Here is a 9043-nt window from a genome sequence, read left to right on the forward strand (position 1 = left end):
AAAACTTGGAAAAAATTATATTAAGTGAAGTAAGCCAGGCCCAAAGAAACATAGGTCCCATGGTTTCCCTTATTTGCAATATCTAGTATATTTATGAGTCAAGCAGAAAAGGTCAGATAATGTGATGTCAGGAAAATGAACCCTTAGATATGTATTTTTTTTAATATGTCATGGGGCCTGAACTCTGGGCCTGGGTGCAGTCCCTGAGCTCTTCAGCTCAAGGCTAGTGCTCTACCACTTGAGCCATCATGCCATGTCCAGCTTTTTCTGATTATGTGGTGCTGAGGAATTGAACCCTCATTCATGCCAGGCAATCACTGGGCCACCTTCCCAGCCCCTGTGCCTAATAGCTTTAAAGTCTAATAATCATATGGGAACTGGTGTTAAAACTTGCAAGTTCAGCTCCATTTGATTTGCTAGTTTTCCTTTACCTGATCTAGTAGTTTTGCATTGTGAATTTCAAAGAAATGAAAAAAAAACTAAATTATGCCAAAATTTAAATACTAAATGTTTCAAAAATAAAACTGTATAAAAATTGTATTCCCAGTGTAATTGTGACTGTCTTCAGAAGTTGACTTTTAGTTGCATATATGTTTTCAGAGAAATAGACAGAACAAGATGTGAGATAACAAACTAGACATAGTGGCACATCTGTAGTTCACCATTTCAGAAGGTTGTAAAGGATGATTTTGAGAGCCAAACCAGCTTGGATCTCAATTATACAAAGTATAATATATTCTCTCTCTCTCTCTCTCTCTCTCTCTCTCTCTCTCTCTCTCCCTCCCTCCCTCCTCTCTCATTCCTTTTCTACCTCCTTCCCTCTCTTCCTCCATTCCTATCTCCCTCTCTTCTCCCCTCCTTCCCTCTTTCTCTTGCTTTCTCTCAAAAATTGGGCCGGGGAAAATGATAACAACCCTAACTCAAGATAGACTGTTACATGAGAATGAATGTCACATAAAACTATACTGAATGTTTATAATGTGCATTGAATGAGCTCTTAAATGTAATACATGCTGAATATATTTATAGATTATTTCTGTCATGAAATTCTTTGCTGTTTATTCAACAGTTTTGTGTTATTTTTGTGTTCTGGTAGAATTTTCAAAAGCATTGCAGAGGCCACTGATGGGACACACTCATAACTCTCATGTGATTTTTATACACATTTATGATATAGGGTCATGAAATATAAAATTGAAATAACATAAAAATTAATATTACAGGTGAGAGTTTGAAATATTAGCAAGATGATTCTTGTGAGATCACAAAGCTTGAAATAACATGGAAATTTTACTTAAACAGATTTGTTGAATGGTAACCCCTTTGTACAACTATATAAAGATAATAAAAATATACTTTAAAAATTGAATTAAAATGTCAAAGTAATTGACATAAAAAATAATTGACATTATTTTCGTTGAATAGTTTTGAACATTTTGAACATTTTTTGAACAGATATTTCTGACATTTGCTCCATATATTTTATAAATTTCTTCTAATAATTTTCTTGGATTTTAATATAAATTGCATTTTAAGTGTATAGATTTAATTTGAGAAAATTGGTAGCTTTGTAATGAGAAAATGGAGTGTCCATGAACATGATATATCTTTCCACTTACAAAATTTAATTGCATTAGCTATTTTTTTTTTATTTTTTCCAGTTGTGGGGCCTGAACTCTGGGCCTGGGCACTGTCCCTCAGCTCTTCAGCTCAAGGGTAGCGCTCTACCACTTGAGCCACAGCGCCACTTCCGGCTTTTTTCTTTTTGCTTATGTGGTGCTGAGGAATCGAACCCAGGGCCCTATGCATGCAAGGCAAGCACTCTACCACTGAGCCACCTTCCCAGTCCCAACATTAGCTATTTTTAAGTTAAAAAATCTTTTTCTTTTTCATTAACAGTATCAGTTGTAAAAAAATAATGAATTTTATTATAACATTTTCACACATGTATGTAATACACAGCTCCATCTCCTCTTCTCTCCCTCTTCCCATAGTCTGATTCTACTTTTGCTGTTAGAAAGAACATCCTTAAGCTTTATTATATTTTTAATTTATTGTAAGAGTAGAAGAATAAATTAAATTATCGTATATTATTATTATTATCATTTGCTGGTTGTGGGGCTTGAACTCTAGGCCTGGGTGCTGTCTCTGAGCTCTTTAGCTCAAGGTGAGCACTCTACCACTTGAGCCACAGCATCACTTCTGGTTTTCTGGTGGTTTACTGGAGATAAGAGTCTCACAGACTTTCCTGCCTGGGCTTGCTTTGAACAACAATCCTCAGATTTCAGCCTTCTGAGTAGCTAGGACTACAGGTGTAAGCCACCAGCACCCAGCCTCCAAAGTGCATTTACCTAACTCCACAAATGAATTTTAATTTATTATTTAATGGTTCTATAAGTGCACATAATATGCTTTGGCCAATTTCACTCCCTCTATTACTATTACTTTGGCCAATTTCACTCCCTCTATTACTATTACTTTTTCTTATGGTCCCTATCTTCATCCATTGGCAAGCAATTTTTAGTGAGTTTCATTTTACTATTTTCATATATATATGTATTATATATTTATTTATAATATATATTCATACATATATTAAAATATATTTTTGTCACAATCCTCTTTTGGTAACCATATTACTATTATTGTTATTACTATTGTTTCTATTATGTCAGTAAGTCCATATATATGTTCATATTGAGTGAAAACATGTCATACCTTTCTAATAAGTTTTGTTTATCTCATTCATTATGACCTCTTAGAAAGTAACCCACATAGCAAGGAAGGAAAGAACACTTGTGTCCCTATCTTGGGGTACATTTCACTTAACATCATCTTAGCTGAACTTTTCTGCTTGTCCCAGACATATACTAATTACTGCAAATAAGAGAAACCATGGGACCTATGGCTTTTGTTTCTAATGTTTTTGTAAGATACCATGTGATTTTTTTGTTGCTTTGTATGTCCCCCCCTACCCCCCCCCCGCCCCATGGTATAGCCCCTGTTTTCACTGTATTTGATGCTGGTATAATTTGGGAGGGGCATAGAATTCCATTGTATATATATACCACATTTTCTTGATCCATTCATCTACTGAGGGGCATCTGGGTTGGTTCCATATCTTAGCTATAATACTGCAATAATCATAGTTGTGCTGGTGGCTTTAGGGTGGTCTTGTTTGTGATCATTTGGGTAAATGCCCAAAAGTGGGATTGCTGGGTCATAGGGGAGCCCTATGTGGAGTCTTTTGAGGAACCTCCATACTACTTTCCAAAGTGATTGAACAAGTTTACACTCCCACCAACAATGCAGTAAGGTTCCCTTCTGTCCACATCCCCTCCAGCATCTGTTGTTATTAGAGTTCATGATTATAGCCATTCTAACTGGGATGAGGTATCTCAATGTTGTTTTGATTTGCATTTCTTTTATGGCTAGAGAGGTTCAGCATTTCTTCATGTGTCTACATTGCCCCATTTGTTAGGAAATGGAAAGACTTGGAAAAAATTATATTTATCGAAGTAAGCCAGGCCCAAAGAAACATGTCCTATGGTTTCCCTTATTTGCAATAACTAGTATATGTCTGAGACAAGCAGAAAAGGTCAGATAAGTTGATGTTAGGTAAAATGAACCCCAAGATAAGTATTCAAATGTTTTTGCTTTCATGCGATTGTTTCTAACATATTTATAAGATGATTTTTTTGTTGCTTTGTATGTCCTTCCCCCACGGTATAACCCCCTGCTTTCGCTTATTTGATGATGGTATAATTTGTGGAGGGGAAGGGAAAAAACAAATCGTTTAAATAGGGATACAGGTGGACCCATTGCAACAATGAGATGTACAGATGTTATGTCAAAAACGAAAAAGTTTACAACCTTGGGGGGGGGGGGCAGGGGTGGGGGGGAGATGGGAAGGGATGGGAAGGGGAAACAAAGGAGGAGGCAACGATGTTTGATAAGAAATGTATTCATTATCTTGCCCATGTAATTGTAACCTCTCTGTACGGTATTCTCACATACACAGACACACACACACACACATACATATGAAAAAAATTAGGGGAGGGGAAGGGAAAAATAAATTGTTTAAATTTATTTAAAGGGATACAGATTGATCCATTGCAACAATGAAATGTACAAGACGCCATGTGGAAAAACGAACTTTACTATTTGGGGGGGGGCGGGAGGGAGGGGGGCGTGGAATGTAGCTGAGGAGGTGGGAAGGAAGGTGGAAGAAAAACAAAAGACGGAGACAACAATGCTGGATAAGAAATGTACTCATTACCGTGCGCAAGTAACTGTAACCCCTTTGTACACTATTTTCACACTAAAAAACTTAATTAAAAAAAAGAAAGTGACCCACATAGATTTCTTCCTCCTCCTCCTCCTTCCTCTCTCCTCCCTCCTCTTTCCTTCCCCCCCTACCCCCCCCTCCTACTCCTTGTGCTGAATTCTGGGCTCCAGATAAGAGTCTCATGGATTAATCTGCCCGGGCTGGCTTCAAACCATGATTCTCAGAGCTCAGCCTCCTAGATAGAATAAGAGCCACCAGTGCCTGCTGAGAACTTCTTTACATATATTCAATATTCATATTTCTAGTTTACATACTTATTTTTATTTTATGTTTTTATTTTTTATACTTTAGTTTCCTTCTCCCCCTACTATATTACATTGAGTACATTTCCTCCTATTTTATTTCTTCTGAGATTTATTACTATCAAAATATTTTATTAAGTTGTGCTTTACTATTTGAAATTTATCAAATTCTCTGTAAACCCCCAAAGAATATACATGTGTTGCATTTTGTGTTCCATAAAAGTGTACTCTGTACACTTCCACCTTCAAGCTGTTCCTTCCCTGAATAAACAACCAACCAAACCTATGTCCCATTTTGACATTTATGGTAGCTTATGATATTTTAGCATAATATTATTAAGAACATAGATTTTTTTTTTACTCAGGAAGCTGATATAGGAGGATTGCAGTTCAAAAAGCAGCTTGGGCCAATGTGCAAGCGGGTTGAAAAGCAAAATAATGCAAAAATGGCTGAGGGTAAGGACACAGATCAAGTGCTAGTGCAACATGAGGTCCTGAGTCAAAACCCTGATATTGCCAATTTTTTTAAAACAGCAATTTTGTAAAGATCATCCTTTAATTAGAAAAGAGAACTTACTACATTCAATTTCACTTTATTTCCCAAATATCTTCATCTTGGATTAGCATTCTTACTCATGCAATAAATCCTTAAAATTATTTCATATAATGTTCATATATAATAAACTTGCCAGAAACTTTTTTGTTGCTGTTGGTCATGGGTCTTGAACTCAAGGGCCTGGGTGCTGTCCTTGAGCTCTATTTGCTCAAGGCTAGTGCTCTTTCACTTTGACCATAGCTTTACTTCGGTTTTCTGGTGGTTAATTGGAGATTTGAGTCTCATTGTGTTTCTTGCCCTGGCTGGCTTTGAACTGCAACTTTCAGATCTCAGCTTCTTGGGTATCTAGGATAACATGTGACCCACCAATACCCTGCTCAGAAACTATTTTTATTTTACCTTGTAGAAATAACTGTAGATTGCATGTTTTTTGGTGGCACATAGTAAAGATAAATAAATACTTGTTGACAGTTGAATGAATGACTATGAAAATATGTTTTCATATAAAATCAAAGAATCCAGAGTATTTAGATGAACTGCATCATAGACAAAACAAAACACAACAAGATAGCCCAGTGCTCTTTTCTTAACTTATATTTGATTACTTTAAACAGGAAAACAGAATAATGTATTCTATAACTTTTGGAGGAAAGTAATGTGATTTTTAGGTAAATGTGTTATAAATAATGTTCAATATTCCTAAATTTCAATTTGGATAGCTATGACAACTTATTTTTTTTCTTAAAATAGTTAGGAAAGAATGATTTGAAGGAGAATGTACTGGCCTTCACCCATGCCAATTAGCATCTGAGATCTTAAGACCATAAGTTACATTGACACAAAACTGTTTTAATGCTACATTTTAATGCAATTGGATAATGCTAGAGACATAATAGCTTCCTCCCACATTTTCCCACAGGTCTTTCCACTTTGCTTTTTAATCACTTGTTTGTATATGTGTCTTGTTCTCATAACACCACAAGCTCTGTTAGGAGTGTGTCCCTCATTTCTTCATTCACCAGGATTTATTAAGGTTTGCCTAAGTGCCAAGCAAAAAAAGCCAGGCCAGCAGTGACATGTGTACTCAATAAGAATCTGAAATAAACCAATGAATTCTCTTTGCCTCTAGTTTAGAACATTGGGTCACATATTGTCTGTATATTCACACACGTTTGCTTACAGGATTTGCTGCCTTTTGTCATTAAAATTCCAAATATCCATTTTCCCTCTACTTCTTGCAAAAGTATCAACAATATTGTCTTTTATTAAAATTTTCCTTAACAGGCACTGGTGGTTCACACCTGTAATCCTAGCTCCTCAGGAGACTGAGATCTGAGGATCACAGTTCAAAGCCAGCCTAAGCAGGTCCATGAAACTCTTATCACCAGAAAACCGGAAGTGGTGCTGTAGCTCAAGTGATAGAGCACTAGCCTTGAACTGAAGAGCTGAGGGACAGCACTCAGGCCCAGAGTTCAAGCCCCATCACCCTGATACTTTTCAAGAAAAGATTTGTATATAAATTAGTATATAGCGTTAATGCAATTTGAATAAAAAAGCTGGCTAAGGTTTGCCAAATTAAAAAAAATTCTAAACTTCTAGGGAGTAAAAGGATCTGGAACAGCTAAAGTAACATACAAATGAAAAAAAATTAGGGATTCACATTAGTTTGATTTCAAAATCACAGTAATTTAAATAGCGTGAGGATGGACAGACAGTAATGATGCAGAAATGCACACTTAATCACAATGCAATTGCTATATTCAATATGGAAGTCAAATAATAACTAAAATAGAGATACACATATTAATTAGATAGTCCTTATAAGTTTGAGGCAAATGCTCAGTATTTTTAAACAACTAAACAAAAATGATATATTTGGTTTTAAAAAGTTATTCAAAGCAACATTTGAAACCGAACTTGCGAAATTCTTCAATTCTTAAAATAGAAGAACTTGTGTAATGATACAGCTTTCTGCCTCTAAAAATTCCCTTGATCCTAATTATATTGGGGGGAGGGAGCTGTGTGAAGTTTCAATTAGATGAGCGATGAGAAAAGGGCTAAATTGTGAAATCATCACCCGCAAAGGTCTGTTTTAGAAGCTCCAGTTTCAACCATCCTTTACTAATAATGTTGTGTATAAATGATCCTTGAAGACAGAACCTCGTGTTTGGGTGTGGGTAGCACTGCGTTAAATTAGCTGGCCCAGCTTTGCAGAAAAGTTTGGTTTTGTTCTGAACCACACCTATAAGAAATTATTTTCTCAAAGAGAAAACAAGTGTCAAGAAAATGAATCCTGTCAGCCCAAGGGCTGCAGCTCACTCTGTGAGTTCAGACCTCGCTCCATTGTGACTGTCTACACAAGAAAGAAGAGATGGTGGTTTACAAATTCAGATCTTTCTGAGCCCTGCTTGATGTTCAGGGATTAGTCTTGACATTGTAACACATTATTATTTTTTAAACCTATGAATATTCTGAAACCAAAACCAATATTGCCAATGCCTTATGATTAAACAATTAAAGAAGAGAAGACTTCTAACAAAAGGATGATTGTAGCAAGGAAAAGAGTAGCGTTTAAGTTCCTGAATTGATTTTATGAATCATGTTGTGTTCTCTGTGACTCACCCTAAAGGCCAATGATATACAGTATTTTATAGTTTTGATAGTAACAACTTTCTTTTAGTCATTTTTATGGTTTTGGCAGGATTGGGCTTGCTACTATACACAATAACCCTTGGCCATTTACCAATTATTAGTACAACCATATGACTCAAATGCTTCTCAGTAATCAAGAAGGAAATGGGAAGTTCAACAATTGGCTTAATGTCATTTGTCAGGCAAAGTGTTGGATGCGTTTCTGCCATTGTGATCTTAGTTGTTAGAAACTAGCATAGGAGATGTTGCTATTTGATCTCTGAGGTTCAGATTACAGGATTTTGCCAAGGAACAGAGGACACCGAAAAATAAAATGTCTTGGTTTTTTTACTCTCCGCAATGATATCTTACCATCCTCTTAAGCAGGATATCATTATTATAGCCTGGAAATGAAGGCCACTAACTGAGCCAAACCACATGTTAAACATGCCCATCAATATATTCAAAATAACAAATCCAGACCTTGGTGCATATGTGATATGGATGTAGTAATCACTAAAAGTGGTTTATTGATCACCATAGAAGTCATCACAGCCCCTTGAGATGTAGAATATGCTCTAACCACACAGTTGAAAACCTTTTTCTGACAGCAGGGGTCCAGTCATGTCTCAGATTTCATGTTCTTTTGTTTACCTCAGTCTTCCAGAATGAAAGGAGATCTTTCATTTTTTAAATCTATTTTTTCTTAACATTATATAAATCCCCAATACCTTGGTCAGAATATGATTATTAAAGTTTTCTATCTTACTTATATATACTAAAAAATGCACATCATCATTTGAAAATCCCTAATTTTTTTTTTTTTTGTCGGTCATGGGGCTTGAATTCTGGGCCTGGGCACTGTCCCTGCGCTCTTCAGCTCAAGGCCAGCATTCTACCGCTTGAGCCACAGTGCCACTTCCAGTTTTCTAGTGGTTTTTATTGGAGATAAGAGTCTCACGGTCTCTCCTGCCCGGGCTGGCTTTGAACCGTGATCCTCAGATCTCAGCCTCCTGAGTAGCTAGGATTACAGGTGTGAGCCACCAGTGCCCGGCTTGAAAATCCCTAATTTTTATTTTGTTTTCTTCTCTTTGTCCTGTTCTTTCCTTTTTTACTTCTTCCCTCTTCCTTCTTTCCTTCCTTTCTTCCTTCCTTCCTTCCTTCCTTCCTTTCCCTTCCTTCTTTCCTTCCTTACCTTTCCTTTCCTTCCTTTTCTTCCTTCTTTCCTTCCTTCCTTCCTTTCCCTTTCTTCTTTCCTTCCTT

The sequence above is a fragment of the Dipodomys ordii genome, unplaced genomic scaffold (genome assembly GCF_000151885.1).
Source record: "Dipodomys ordii isolate 6190 unplaced genomic scaffold, Dord_2.0 Scaffold17, whole genome shotgun sequence".
Classification (NCBI taxonomy): domain Eukaryota; kingdom Metazoa; phylum Chordata; class Mammalia; order Rodentia; family Heteromyidae; genus Dipodomys; species Dipodomys ordii.